We start from the raw sequence: 15,954 nt of genomic DNA on the forward strand, positions 1-15,954 counted from the left end.
CTCGAATTCTGATGGCATCTCTTCTCTCAATGAATGTCTTCAGGCGGTAATGGGCTGGATGAGGAAAAACAGATTGAAACTGAATCCAGACAAGACGGAGGTGCTCATGGTAGCGGCCCCGAAACCAAGAATTGGGTTGCAACCTCCAGCCCTGGATGGGGTCACACTCTCCTCCAGTGACTGTGTTCGCAGTCTGGGGGTGCTCCTTGACTCGTCGCTCCTGATGACAAATCAGGTAAATGCGACGGTCAGGAGTGCCTGTTATCAGCTTCGGCTGATACGCCAGTTGCGCCCTTTTCTGGAAGTAAGGGATCTCGAGACGGTTGTGCACGCGCTGGTAACCTCACGCCTTGACTTCTGTAATGCGCTCTACATGGGGCTACCCCTGTGCTTGACTCGGAAATTACAGCTGGTTCAAAACATGGCAGCCAGGCTTGTCTCAGGAACATCTAGGAGGAACCACATTACTCTGGTTTTGAGGTCCCTCCACTGGCTGCCTATCAGCTTTCGGGCCCAGTACAAGGTGTTGGTTATCACCTTTAAAGCCCTAAATGGCTTGGGTCCAAGCTATCTCAGGGACCGCCTCCTCCCGTACAATCCTCCCCGCGCTCTCCGGTCCTCTGGGAAGAACTTACTGCAGCCTCTAAAATCTAGGCTTGTGGCAACCTCCCAGAGGGCATTCTCTACTGTCGCCCCCAAACTCTGGAACGACCTGCCAGATGAAATCCGTCAGTTGACATCATTAGACAGCTTTTAAAAAGCTGTCAAGACGGATCTCTTCTGGCAGGCCTTTCCAGATTAACCATCCCGGCCCAGGTTCCCTGATTCCCTCATTCCTCCCGTGGCTCCATCTTAGTGATGGTTGAGGATCAACAGAGGGATATCAGGGGTTTTAGTTTTTAATTGTTGTTTTTATGCTTTGATATTGTGTTTTTAATATGTTATACTGTTTAATACTGTCTTAAGGGGGGGAGGGATAAAGTGTTTTTAATTGTTGTATTTTATATTATACTGTTGTCAGCCGCCCGGATTGGTTTCCCATAGGGCGGTATACAAATAAATATTAATATTATATTATTATTATACCCAGAAAATTATATAAGGAAAACCAATGAACAAAGGCAGTCATTAAGCATCTGAATTTTTAGTCATTCTCCACCCCTAAAACATTTAAAAAGAATGGAACGAAAACTGTTGCCTTTCAGATATAACTGGACTCCCAGTTTCCATTACTCCCAGCAAGCGAGTACTGGATTCTTTTCATCAGGGTTTCTCAACACTCAAAACACATGTATTTTGACTTCACACACACAGACACAAACACACACACATCCATTTCTAATTGAAAGGTTGTGCTATCCCCACTTATGAGCACATTTGACTGTCCCATGAACACAGTTCCTTGTTTGTGGACAGGGCGTTGTCAGTGGAGCAGGAAGAAGGAGCAAACGACAGGCAATTCCTGTGTACAAAAGCTTGGGTAGGAGCAAGCAGGGAGCATGTGAGGAACAACAGGACTTTGTTGTAACTTGGAAAACTTACTTTTTGAACTAGCACTCCTTGCACTCTTAGGGGATCCCAGAAGTTATTGTTCAAAAAGGACATTTTTCCAAGCTCCACTTAGGGTAGACTATAGAAATAAGGCAGTTTGATACCGCTAACTGCCATAGCTGCATCCTACAGAATCCTGGTATTTGGAGTTTTGTGAGGCACCAGCCCTCTTTGCCAGAGAAGGCTAAAGATCTTGTGCAACTACAAATACCAGGATTCCATAAGACAGAGCTATGGCATTTAATGTAGTGTCAAACTGCATTAATTCCATATTGTAGATGTACCCCTATACATTTGAGCAGCATACGGCTGGACAGTTCTTTGCAGGTGCAGTATTCTTGTTGCTGTTCATTTTCCCTTTGTAGCAACTGATGCAAATTTTGGGAGCATTTTATTAAACTATGATATTTGGAAAAAGCAAATCACCAGGAAAGGATGGCATATCAATAGAGTTATTGAGACAGTATTCATTCAGATTCTAACAAAACTTTTGGTGGATTAGTTTAATCAAGGAAGACACAGTCCCAAGCCACAGCAATACCGGAACAGGGCAGGAAATGACTGACTCTCTTGAGGATCTCTCATTCATATAGCCACCATAAATCAAAGTTGACTTAACAGCAAATAAAAAGTGTGTGTGTGTGTGTGTGTGTGTGTGTGTGTGTGTGTATCAATTTGTCTCGTTTTGCTTTGTGATCTGTTTCTCCCAGAACACCTACACAGAATGCATTGGTTTCTTTTTCTTCTGCCTTTCTAGTTGCTTCATAAATTTGTATTATGGTTGTATTGATAGACTTTCCATGATGCATTGTTAATATTAGACTTTTCAATGTATTTCCTAACTGTTCCTGCTAAATTTTACCTCACCATTAATGCCATCCTGTTTTTATCTAATTATCATTTTGAGAGTAAACACTATGTAAAGGTCTGTAATATTCCATTGACTATAGTTTGCTTGCACCAAGTAATGCAATGCTTATAAATTCCATTTCTTGTTTTACAATGTTTAGTTTCTCCTGATTATGCTTCTCATATTCCATGTTCCCATTATACATGTAGACTGGAGCTGGCTCCTGTAAAGAAGAGGCTATTTCAGCAGGTGTTGCTTGTTACAGTGCTACATGACAAACAACTGCGCTTGAAATTTCTTGTTTTACATAACTATTAAAGGTACATGAGCCCCCTCAAGTTTTTAGTGTGGCCACCCTAAGAGCCCTGTTCATGTTGTAGAAATCTCAGTGATACTGAACATGCAGCATGAGGCAGTCTCCACTCCTGAACTCCACATATCCATGGATTTTTGTGACATATGTTAGAAAGTACCTGAAGATCCACTGTGATTTATGATATGGAAGGTACATAAGCAAGTCTACCAGTTCAGCTCTGCTGGCCCCATACATTCACATAGGGACTGAATATCTACATTATTCCAAGGAATTCAGTTGCACTATTATTTTTAAACAATACCCCATGACTGTAGAATATCTATTCTGTCCAGGAAGGTTAGCTAAGAACTGAGGCACCCCTCTCTTTGTTGTTCTTGTTGTGTGCCTTCAAGTCATTTCTGACTTATGGCAAACCTAAGGCAAAACTATCATGAGGTTTACTTGGCAAGTTTCTTCAGAGGGGGGGTTGCTATTGCCATCCTCTCAGCCCTTTCTTTAAACAGGGTGAAAGTGTTCATGGGAACAAAGACTGCTTTCACAGAGGCAGGACAATTTGTTCCCATCATATGTACAATATGACTTATACCGCTTGCAGCTGTGGTATCTAGTCCCCAAGGACAAGTCCTGAATGATAGTGAACATTTGAGGGGGGAAAGCCTCCATGGATCTTCTTTCCCTCTGAAACAGATAAATATTCATACTTTCCCTCCCAACTTAATTCCATCAGTTCTGCCTTCTGCTCCTTGTGTTGTTCAGCTCCACACATTTGTCCTGTTGTGTCAAGGTCTTCAAGGTCTCCAAACCCTTAGTAACATCTCCTTCGCCTTATTTGGTAATTGTAATTTCCCTGCTTCAGCTGCTTTTTTCTCTCTATTTCCTGATGGTAGCTATCAGTCCAAACTTAACTGGATGAATCTAAGCAACATCTCTATTCTCTATCAAAGCCATATGTTAATAAAACCTATACTATAATCTTTATTGTAAATTCTTAGTTTGTGCTTAATAGCTAATTCCCCTTTGTTTAAATGTAAAACACAGTTTTCATATAGCATAGCTCATCTCTAGGCTCAAGAACAATACTTATACAAGTCAGTGTGCTATGCAGATTCATTTGTGTGATGGGATCCACATGTAATCAGGAACATTCTGTAACTATTTCTGGATTTAAAAAAAAACACAGTATGGACTGAGACCAAATACAATGTAGTGACTGTGTCTTTTCCTATATTAATATGCTTTGGTAGAAGGGGATGGCATTTACAAGCATACTCTCACCCTCCTCCATTGTGGAGCAGGTCTAGTAAGGAGACAGCGTCTATCCTTGTGGAAGTAAAAACTGGGAGAATTTGGATCCTAAAGGAATAATAATAATAATAATAATAATAATAATATCCCACTTTCCCCCCAAATTGGGACACAAAGTAGCTTACAAATTAAAAGACCAATACAATTAAAAACATAGAGTATTAAAACACATCATTTATTAAAAGAATACAGTTCTTTTCATTTTAAAAAGAATTTCAGCAATTACCTGACCCCCTGAAAGTGAAGTGGACTAGCATAAGATTTAAGGCTGCTTTCTGATAAACAGAAAGAGCTCTGGGTAAAGGATCTTTGAAGGCCCATCTCTTCCCATACATATCTGCCTGACTATTCAGGTCTTGCTTAAAAACCTTCATCTGTGTGCTCCCACCTGCAAAGACATGCAGTCCCCCAAGACCTCTTTGAGCCCCATAGTGCTCCCCCACACCATTTTTTGAAATTATTTTACATACTTTAAAAAATGTTTTGTCTCAGAATCTCCCTTCAGATGCATGGATATAAATTTGCCACATTTTGGGAGTCCTCTGGACCATTTTTGGAGTAGGAAAGGTCTTTTTTAGAATCTAATCAGTCAATTCCTATAGGGCAGTGATGGCGAACCTATGGCACGCATGCCAGAGGTGGCACTCAGAGCCCTTTCTGTGGGCACACATGCTGTCGTCCTAGCACAGAGTTTGCCATAGTTTCTTACTAAAATGCCAGAGGGATGTGGCACTCTGCAATAAATAAGTGGGGTCTGGATTGCAGTTTGGGTGCTCAGTCTGTAAAAGGTTCACCATCACTGCTATAGGGGGAAAGGACCTCTTCTGGGACTAAAATGTGGAGAGGGAAGTAGTGGGGCAGCTCTCCAAAATCCTCTGAGGGCCATACCCTCCAACATTTCATACATCAAGACTGGAACATGTGTAGCCAAGTCACATCAGAGTATAGTCAAGGTGACAAAAATTGTTAATGAAGTAGAAACTAGGAAAGGATACACCAATTTACTTTTGCCTGAATCTACAAGGAAAGGCAATATTTCCTCCACTCTTCTCCCTCCTGGTGTGTTAACTGAGTTTGCATTATTTTTGTACTTTGAGCTCAATCTGCTGCAGTTGAAGTAAGCTGAGGACAAAGGGGGGAAATGGGAAGGGGAGAAAGAAACTGGGAAATTTTAAAAGTAGATACGGGTAATATATAAAAATGAAAATAAGATGGGACAAAGTGATGGAACTGATTTTTTTTTTTATGAAAAAGTGAAAGCAAATAGGATCTATAGAGAAAGAAGAGGTGAAAAATATAAAGCAACTACTTATAATGTAAGAGAGAAAGATGCAGGATAACATTACACATAAGAGATTAGAAGAAAAATAAGAGTTTAAAGACTTACCAAGCCATCTAAGAACTGAAGGAAGAGAGGGGGATTTATATAGAGAGAAAAATTACAAGTGTTTATAAAGAGGGAGATGTTTATGTTCAATGATATGTGGTTTTCAATTTTTAAAAATAAAATAAAAAATATATTAAATTAAAAGTAGCAGAAAAGCTGGAGTGACAGTGGATTAATTAGGACTGCCCCTGACAAATTGGGATAGTTGGAGGGTATGGGAAGCCAATGCAGCCCAGAGCTGCCCTCTCCATTCTAAGGAGATGTGGACAACTACCGGGGAACATCAGTTATTGAACCCCTGCTCTTCTCAAGTGTTTGACCATCAATTTTAGCATATTTAAAACACTATTAAAATACCCTGTTTTATCTCTCATCATTAGCTAGGGTTGATGAAAGGTGCAGTGCAACATCTGAAAGGCCACAAGTACAGATGTGAAAAATAATCTCAATGTCATTGCTTTTCTCTGAATCCCACCTGAATTTTCATCTCATCCTTTGTTTGTTTCAGATTGCAATAATGGAAATTCATGTGTACTTTCTGCATACATTTTTCCAATTTATGTATTTGCTATACCCATTAATTCCAGATCTATATATTTTGTTTTAGGTGGGCCAAGCTGATTTCATTATATCCTGCCCTGAAATCTTGTGATGGAGCATGGAATGTAAATATTTTAATAAATAAAACAGATTTTATATGCATTTTTCTCCATTGACTAAAATGTGTTTGTGTTTTGTTTTCACCCAACAAAGCACATTTTAGCTATCTGCCTTTTTAAATGTGTGTATTTAATTTCTCCACAATACATTGCAAACCTAGCTAACATGCAGATCGCTGAGACAAGATGCACTTTATCTTGCAGTGGGGCTTAGAAAGTGTGAAATAATACTTTTGTTGAGAATCTGAACTACAACAAAATTATTTCCCACTCCCTTGCTCTAGTGTAGATTGGAGTGGCTCTGCAGGATTTCAGACAAGGATCTTTTCCAACTAAGCCTACCTGGAATTGAACCCAGAACCCATTGAAAGCAAAGCATTTGTTATGGCACTCCTCCTCCTTTAGTCTCTTACTGATACAATCTCCTGATGTTGAAAATGCTGCTGTTTATCTTCTCAGTTGCTTCTACAGTTCCACTTGAAAGTTGTTGAAAACTTGGAAAACAGAAGGTTCAGCCACTGAAAAAATAAGGGCTATGTCATGGACAGGCTTTCATTTCCACCATTCATATTTGAATGGAAAGTGTGCATTTACTGAGTCTGTTGACAGGACAATCAATGTAAGCCAAAACTACGTCACTGTTTTTGTGCCCCTCTGCAACTTTTCTGAGATGGCAAACTACTGTGTTCCCATGTTCTATCTACTTAGCTACCTTTGGGCAATTTTAGATTAAATCAGAGGCCAACCCAAAGTTGTTCTTAGTAGAATGGAATGCAAATTACAAGGAAGAAGGCAAACAAGCTGGAGTTTTATTCGTTGTAATCAAACTGACCATAGTATCATTAAAGTGCCTAGATGTTTGATGACATTTGAAGTCTATACATTTAGTGTGTTTTGTGCCTTCAGATTGCCTGTTGACTTAGGCCAACCAAAAAATGTATCACAATAATATGATTTTGCATTTTATTTTTATTTGGGATCTTGTGTTGCAGTCCACAGAGCTACCCTTGGAATAGAATTTTGATAATTTGGGATTATGCATATTTGTCTGCTAATGAAACAGATCCTTTCATGTTAACCATTACATCAGATAAGAAATACTGAGATATACCATGTGAATATACAGGATTAATTCCTAAAATATTAGCTCCATGGCAGTGGGGATTGTTTGATAGCTCTCAGCTGACACTATACTTAGTTTTGTTAAGAAATGACCTATGGCATGACCCAGTCACTCTCTAAGGTCACCCCCTTCTTCTCCTACAAAAGATTAAAAAAATAGGGAGACTGACTGCTTACAAAGTGTTCTGGCACAAAACACAAATTAGGGCAGTTGAGACTGCAGCTCAGACCTTGCAGGGTATCAGAAATGATGATAAGTGAGAGGCTGAAACAGTGTTGTCATTTTTAGAAGCCTAGATATAGATTTCTAATTCTCATTTCTTCTTAAAATAACCTGGCAGTTCATGATAGAACTCTGCAGATGTGCATTCCAAGACTCACTTCACACTCCATTGCTAAAGAGATCCATACACAAATATAATGACATGCCACATTGGGTGTCTGTATCCCATTAAAATGCCAAAACATTTCACTTACATTATCCCAGTAATCTTTACAGCAAGGGTGAGCAAATCCCCAGGGTCAGAAGACCACATCGGACCATGCCCAACTCAGCAGAGGCCACTATGCTATCTACTGCTGCCACAATTCAGTAGAAACCAACCAAGCTTGCATCAGTGTTGCCACTAAAATTTGTTGGCAACTGAAGCCACTCGCGATGGTGTAGAAGAATACTAGAGTGCCTTCCCTAAACCACAGAAGAATGCTGGTCTGAAAAGCAGATGGTCTCCATACAGAGAGGAAGGGAAGACGTTTTAAAACAAGATTTTGAAGCACTTCCAATTTTCAATAGCATAATTGTGAAACTGGTCACAGCAGTAAATGTAGGAAGTGGAGACCTGAGAAGTCAATATTACGCATTGTTGTGTTTGGCCTGGAACCAGACTGTGACATTCAAATGAAAACAAATACCTATTTTTTTTTAAATTTATATGCCACCTTTCTCCCAGAGTGGAACCCAAGGCTTGTAGCTGAGACAGGCAGCTTAAAGCCACCATGGCAATTTCCTGATTTAGCTTTGAAGCATTGTCAGAAAATGAAATGATAGTCTTTTGGAGCACATCAGTCCAGATGCAAGCAAAGCTTGTCTCCTCTTCCTTCTATTAATGATGGCCAAGTTCAATGGGAAATTATGGGCTTCAGGAAACTTCACACATAGGCTTTGTAGTGGGCTATTTGTGGTAGCATGTCAAAATCCAGCAAAAACACCACAGACTGTGAATGGGTTTTGAGTTCCACAGAAGTCTTCATGAGGCTGGATGTTAGCGAAAGCAGGTGTGGAGTAGGATGGCGGTTGGGCAGTGATACTTGCTTGATCATGAAGCTATGAAGTCATCATTTCATTACCGTCTTGAAAGAGGATGTAGAAGAAGATTGCAGAGTTGATTAAATTAGGCTTTATCAGGTTTTCTGCCTTTTTAATATTGTTCCTAGGGCTAGTAAAGGAATATAAATAAAATATAGTAGATAAATAAATTATTATTATTATTATTATTATTATTATTATTATTATCAGCAGTACCCCCACTCTACCTAAACTGAACATCTGAAAAAAGTTAACAGTGTAAAGTTGGATCAAATCTGGAAGAAAAATTGATTTCCTGTTGCCTTAAACTGCATTTGCATCCTAGGAAGAAAATCAAGCAAATTTGGTGTGATGGCTTTTGCAAGAGCAACAACTCTGCCTACGCCTAGTGGTATCACTAGGGGTGTGGGGGCTGCAGACCAGACTGGGTAACACCACAGAGGGGAGTGACATCTGGTTGGACCCTCCACCCACTGCAGTGGGGGGGGGGGAGTGCTGCTGTCACATGGTGGTGGGCACACTTTCCTGCTGGCTTCCCTAGTGCACTGGCTCCCTTCACTGGGGGAACCACAGTAGTGGGGAAGCCCAAACAAGAAACTTCACCCTCGGTCCCTCCCTCCCCTTTGCTGCCTCTTGCCCGGCTGCCCCCTGCTCCTGCTGGCATCACTTTCCTGGTGTCACTAGGTGGCAGACAGCCAGCTGGTTAGGGGACACATAAGTGAGGTGGGGGAAAGGGAGGGAAGAAGGGGGCATCACACTGGATGTTCTTGTTGTTGTGTATCCTTAGGCCGTTTCCAACTTATGGTGACCCTAAGGTGACCTTATAATGGGGTTTTCTTGGCAAGACATATTCAGAAGAGATTTGCCATTGCCTTTCTCTGAGGCCAAGAGAGTGTGACTTGCCCAAGTTCACCCAATGGGTTTTGTGACTGAACTGGGACTACAACCCTGGTCTCCAGAGTCATATAATCATAGAATCGTAGAGTTGGAAGAGACCACAAGGGCCATCCAGTCCAACACCCTGCCATACAGGAACTCTCAACGCATCCCCGACAGATGGCCATCCAGCCTCTGTTTAAAGACCTCCAAGGAAGGAGACTCCACTATACCCCAAGGGAGTGTGTTCCACTATCAAACAGCCCTTACTGTTAGGAGAATCATGCTACACTGACTCTCTTCACATCAGGTGACACCAACCCTAGTGACACCACTACCTATGCCTGATAGATCAGCACCTTGGAGTTCAAATTTTAGTTTGGAGCGTTCCCTGTTTACCACCACTAATGGAAGTCCTCATTCAATACCACCAACATTATTGAATACATAGGCATTCAACTCCTGACATTTGAAAATTACACCCTCATGGTTAGGGATGTAAAACTATACTTTGTATTACTGTAACATGCTTTGCTCAAGGTTCCCTTTGAACAGAGACCTGTTCCACACGCGTGGAAAGTATGTGTGCAGCACGTACTAGGGTTAGAAAGGGGCATCCTATCTGGATGCCCCTAACCCTAGTATGTACCGAGCATGTACAAAATGGCGGCGCCCATTCTACATGGGCGCCGTCATTTTGACGTCGCGGACGCCTAGCATCTGCATGTCACGTGGCGGAAATGGCGCAAACAGAAGAATACTTTTTTTATTTGGAGCAGGTCTTTGACAAAATATTTTTTTTTTTTAATGGAAACTTTTTCTGTGTTGAAATAATATTCCCTTAAAGTGTGTGGAAAATATTTTGACTGACAGGATGTATCATATCCTATGAAACTGTCCTAAAAAATGTTGAATGGCATCATGCTGTGAGGAACAGAATGGTGACTTATAGCCATCACAGTATATAAGTGTACCAGGAGATGGGTTACATATGGATTGGAGTAGATTCGATTGGATTGGTGATGGTGGATTGTGCTTAATATATTGGTGATTGTGGAGCTGTACGCTGAGTTACAACAGACATCAAAGTTGATGGAAGTTGTTGAGGCACATTTGTAAATATGTTTACGTATTGCAACTCAAAATAAAGAACCTCCAAGGACTTGGAAGATACCAACTGTGTCTGTGAATTTATTTGTTTAAGTATGGAATGTGGTCAGTGCACTGCCAATACCTTTATCTGGACTGCTGCTTCAGTACTCTGATACATTGTTGTTAAGTTGCATCTGAGTGTGCGTCCTCAGATTGTGCGGTAAATTGGCATCTGAAGTTAGCCAGAGATTTTTGTTTTTTGTTTTTGCAAATTCAGAGCCAACATTCAATGCTGTTAATTTTTAACTGTGTTTGTTTTATCAGCTGGAAGCTCTCCTGAGTACCAAAATGGGGGAAAGGATTAATTACAACAGCAACAACTTATTTCATTCCTGCATGCATAAACAAATACTTTCAGCCATTTCCTCCCTATCTGCTTGTGTGCGATTTTCAGGCAGAGGACTTTGGAAAAGTTCATTATATATGTAATGAAAATATGTTTTGGGGTGGAATACATTTCCTCTATAATAGAAAATAGTTTTGTTCTGGAGACATTGTGTTTTGCACAAAATACACTTATTCCTTCAACAAAAATGTCACTTGTGCTGGAAACACTCTCTGTGTAGAAATCAATGCATTTGTGTACATTGGTGCAGTTTACATAAACTTATGCCGTTTGCACAAGTACACCAGCTACAACACAGTAGTCTTGTGATTAAGAACAGAAAATACCTAATCTTGAAGGACATTTTTAAAGTTGAAATACATTTGAAACCAGAGACCTTCCTGTTGGCAATGGTAAATGAACAAACCGAGAAGTAATATGGAAGGACTTTACAATATATGATTACAGCAGCAAGAAAAGTTTGTGCTCAAAAGTGGAAGGAGGCTTTTAGTCCAATTTAAGAAGACTGGGTGAAGAAGATAACTGAACCTGCTGAAATGGATAAATTGACAATGTTGATCAAAGAGAAATCTTTGAATAACTTTAAGAAAGATTGGGAACTGCTTACAACTTTTTGCAGTTTTACTATGTGTATATATCAGTTTTAGGTTTTGTAAAATAAATAGAGTTTACATGTCATAGAAGCATAACTATATTATCATATAAAGGAAGCAGAGTAATAATGGAATATATCCATCAGTTAGGAAGTGGAAAGTCAGTAGTTTATGTTTTGTCTGTTTCTGTTTTGCTGTTTAGTTGGGTTTGTAGTTTTGTTGTTTATGTATGTATGTCCCCAAATCAGAGAGGTTTGGATATGTGATTTGCTAACCTTTGAACAGTAGGGGTAAGAGAGCTGCAGCCTGTTCTGGAAGGATTCATGGCATAAGCATTTGACTTATCATACCCCAGGTTGCTGCAAAATTATCAATCTATTGAAAACTGAATGCCTATGTTTCTAGTAATATTTCATTGCTGAACTCTTTGTATGTTGTCATATGGTGATTCATGATGTGAGGCTGATATGAATAATGCAAACTAAAGACTTTTATTTCCTGTTATTTAAGGATGTGGCCAAAACTACTTGACATCTGGTCTTTTTTATGGGCATCTGGTGTTTTGTCTAGACAGATACTGAAATTATGACCTTTTTGCTTGGACACAGAATTTCATAACAAGCTACTGTAGGGTCCAGATGTTTTGGACTACAACTCCCATACACCTTAGAAAAGATACTCAATGCTCAGATAATATTTGAGTTATAGGTAAAATATATTTGGGAAACACTAGTTTTCTGCCCTGGGCTATCATGTGTGTGTCTGTGTGTGCATGGTACACATGGATGTGCACACAGAGACATGTGTGCTTTCAAGTCATTAGGTGACTTATGGCAATATTGTTTATTACATAGGATTTTGCTGGTCAAGAAATACTCAGAGGTGGTTTAGAATTGCCTTCTGCTGAAACTGAACCTATATTCCTTGGTGGTCTCCCATCCAAATACTAATCAGGCCTGTTCCAATCTCAAACAAAATCTGGTGCCTTCAGGGTATTTGCCATTCCCTAAATCCCACTATAGAACAAACAGAGACAGTTATGCATGTCATGGTTGTTTGAAGCCACTTTCATGTGACTATTTTTAATGTGTATATATTTTTAGCGTTTTGCATTTCTGTTAAAATATAGAAATATTTAGCTCAGAGATTTTGAATCAGTGTGTAACCATATAGCATAAATAATATCCCCACAATATTCTATACAATGTTAAATGTAAATTTTGACTGAATGCCGGCCGACACATTGGTTGAAGATGGTTTTATATGTTCTTAATTTACTGGACTGAAGCCTTTCTTCATGAGAGGTGATCATATATCCTCTTTTACAGATATACTTCTCTGTTTGTAGGTCTGCTCAGTTTATGTTGGGTAAATACCAAGAACTTAAAGAAGGAATGAGCAAACTCAGTTTGCACTAGTTCTGTGCCAAACAACTCTTTTACATTTCATACAGCGCTGTGCAAATCTACAGCGCTATATAAATAAAGCATAATAATAATAATAATAATAATAATAATAATAATTTCTTATGACCATTGTCATACAATTTAGTGGTGATGGGGGCCCTTTCTTCCCCCACCTCCAGGCCAAAGGAGAATTTTTGGTGAAATTCTCATGAGTGAAATATGGGGTTCTTGCACTTAACTCAGATTGAAATTAAAGACATAGCTGTGCTAGTCTGAAAAATCAGTGTGCAAAAGGAATCTTGTAGCACCTTTGAGACTAAATGAAAGAAATAAGTTATATGAGGTTTTGTAGACTTGAACCTACTTCCTCAGATGCATGTTAGAGTAGAAAGTAAATCTTTGTTTATTCCATTCTCATGTTCAGGAATAAAAAAATGTCAAAGGTTTTTTCTCTGCTAAGTGAGATGATGAGGAGTATTTCCTTATTTTTCAATGTGCATTTCAAGATATAATGTTTTGGACCCTCCAAATCCCCCCCCCCCAAAAAAAAAAAAAGGTTGGAAAATCATTGGTCTTTTCTCACATAAGTATGAAAAATTTAAGGGCAGTTGGCATTTTTTTGACAGAATATCTCAGTCTCTTTGCATATCTTTTCCCACTAAATATGACTTTTCCCATTTTCTCAGGCCCCTCCACTGCGTTAACTGAAGGGAAAGAAGTCTGGCCTCAGCGAGGCTTCTTTCCCTCCCTCGGCTCCGGCGGAGCAAAAGAGGGGAGGGAAGCCCCCCCGCCAAAGGAGAGAGGCCTACACAGGCCTCTCTCTTTCCCCTGCCACCGCTGTTGCAGACTTTGCAACCAGTCCCGGGGGCGGGGGCAAACCCGGGACAAATGGCAAACCGGGGCGGGACCGTACAGACCCGCCCAAAACCGGGAAAGTCCCACTCCCAGGCAGGATATGGCAACCCTACCTATGGGGAACCTACAAGCAAGATGAGTACAACTATATCCTGCCTCTCACTCTTCTCACCACATACATTCTGTCTCTAATACTGCAGGTGATATCTGAATGTCCTGGCTAATTGTTATTGAGGACCTTAGCATCCATCAATTTATCCAAACTGGTCAGGTTGTTTACCATCACTGTATCTTGGAACGTTCTGTGCACGCTGCGCTCCACCAGAAAGCGCTCCATTGCACAGGCTCGAAGGATACATCCAACATCATCAACGCGCTTGTAGAAAGCACAGATGAATCCTTCCTGAATCTTCATTCGTGAAGTAAACCCAAGATAAAGAGATAAGAGAAGATCTTGGAACATTTCACACTATGTAATGTAGCACTGTTACCCTGAGACCAGACCCCCAATATCCTCTCATATTTAATATCAAATTAATATTAAAAAGGGATGCTGGGGTGAGTGACATAGGAATGACCTCACTGAGGAAGCCTGGCCACTTTACACTTGGAAAAATGGTTAGTGCTAGCAAGGGAGCAAGGATGGCACTCACCATAATGAGATCTCCTAAGGCATCAGTATAATACCTTTTGTCTTTAAAGGGCGACAGTGGGTCATGGACAAAGAAGGTGACTGTATGTGCATACATGGGACAGGGACTTCTGACTAGGAATGCAAATCCTTTGGCTTGAAGTATTCACACCAGTCACCCAAACATTTACTGCATCTCCTGGCCATTCTTTTCCTCCTGAGAAACCATTTAACATGAATCTAATCCTTTCATTCCTTGCTTTCTGTTCCCAAGATAAGGTTTTGGGTATAAATATTAGTGCTTATATAGCAGCACCTCAGTCTAGTTTACAAGCAGACAGGGATGCAGTTGGTTTGACTAGACTAAACTCCTCAGTGCACCTGCCACCCAATTTGCCACCACAGCAATTGAGCCCTCTCCATTCTGAACTCCCATCAATTTGAACCAAGATCCATGGTGGAGAACCTAAGGAGAACCTATCACAGGGTTTTGTATCACCATTAGCAAGACCTCCATTATTCCTCTTCTCTCACCTTTGCTTCTTAGTTCTTGTGTGTGTGTGCATATGTGCTGATTATCACCTTACCCTAATCCAAACATATTTGGATTTGTCTCTGGAGTGTTGTGTGATTTGGAACTGGTATAAACAGGGTTGGTCCCAAGGCCGTGTTGCCCGGGCCAAAATATTATTTTACTTGAGCTAATTAAATTCCCCTAAACATATTAATTTGTGGGCGCCCTCCCAGGATCCCAGCAATTTGGGTTACAGTACTATGATTCCACTTTAACTTAGCTGCAAGCTATGGAATCCTGGGGTTTGTAGTTGTTGTTGCTGTGTGCCTTCAAGTTGTTTCCAGCTTCTGGCAACTCTAAGGCAAATCTATCGCAGGGTTTTCTTGGAAAGTTTTTTCAGAGTTTGCAGTTTAGGGAGGAGTATTTAGAATTCTTAGCCAGAGAGTTTGAGTGTCTCACCAAATTACAAACCCCAGCATCCCATAGGATGCTGCCATGGCAATTGAAGTAGAATATAACACTTTAATTGTATAGCTCTGTAAATTATTTATATAAATTAAATAGTTTGAATCCCTGTTTGGCCACAAAAGCCTACTGGGTGACTTTGGGCAAGTCATACTCTCTCAGCCTCAGAAGGTGGCAATGGCAAACCTCCTCTCAACAAATCTTGCCATGAAAACCCTGTAATAGGTTCTCCTTAGATTCTCCATAGGTCAGAAAATACTTGAAGGCACACAACAACAGAATAAATTATATAAAGGTTCCTTAGTGTCAATTCCTTTTATTTGTGTGGAATCTCTCTCCATTCAGCATCCGTGGAAACCTCTGGATACTAATATTATGAAGGAGTAAGAAAAGTTTATCCATATCTCCCCAGTGCATAACTTTATATACCTATATTACAGGATGAATCACATTTCTTCTTTCACAGTGTTACCAAATGTCTTAGCTTTCTCTTAAAATGAGTGGGCCTAAAATTAGGCCAACTAACAAATGACTTTTCCCTTTTTCTTGTGGCTAAATTTAGAAAGACACAAATCAATTTTCAATGATTGAGGCAGAAAACCAAGATGGCTGGCACCAGG

General features: G+C 40.2%; 1 protein-coding gene across 1 annotated transcript in view; it reads right to left on the reverse strand.

Annotated features, from left to right (window-relative positions):
• Positions 1 to 8,603: 8,603 nt before the first annotated feature.
• LOC149310567 (extracellular tyrosine-protein kinase PKDCC-like) overlaps positions 8,604 to 15,954 on the reverse strand; it is a 141,195-nt gene continuing 133,844 nt past the window's right edge. The window contains exon 8 of the transcript XR_016281683.1: positions 8,604 to 8,626. The gene's annotated coding sequence lies outside the window, so the exon portion shown is untranslated. The remainder of the gene's footprint in view (positions 8,627 to 15,954) is intronic.

This window comes from Sceloporus occidentalis, unplaced genomic scaffold (genome assembly GCF_023333645.1).
Source record: "Sceloporus occidentalis isolate IW3139 unplaced genomic scaffold, rSceOcc1.0.p SCAF_6, whole genome shotgun sequence".
Classification (NCBI taxonomy): domain Eukaryota; kingdom Metazoa; phylum Chordata; class Lepidosauria; order Squamata; family Phrynosomatidae; genus Sceloporus; species Sceloporus occidentalis.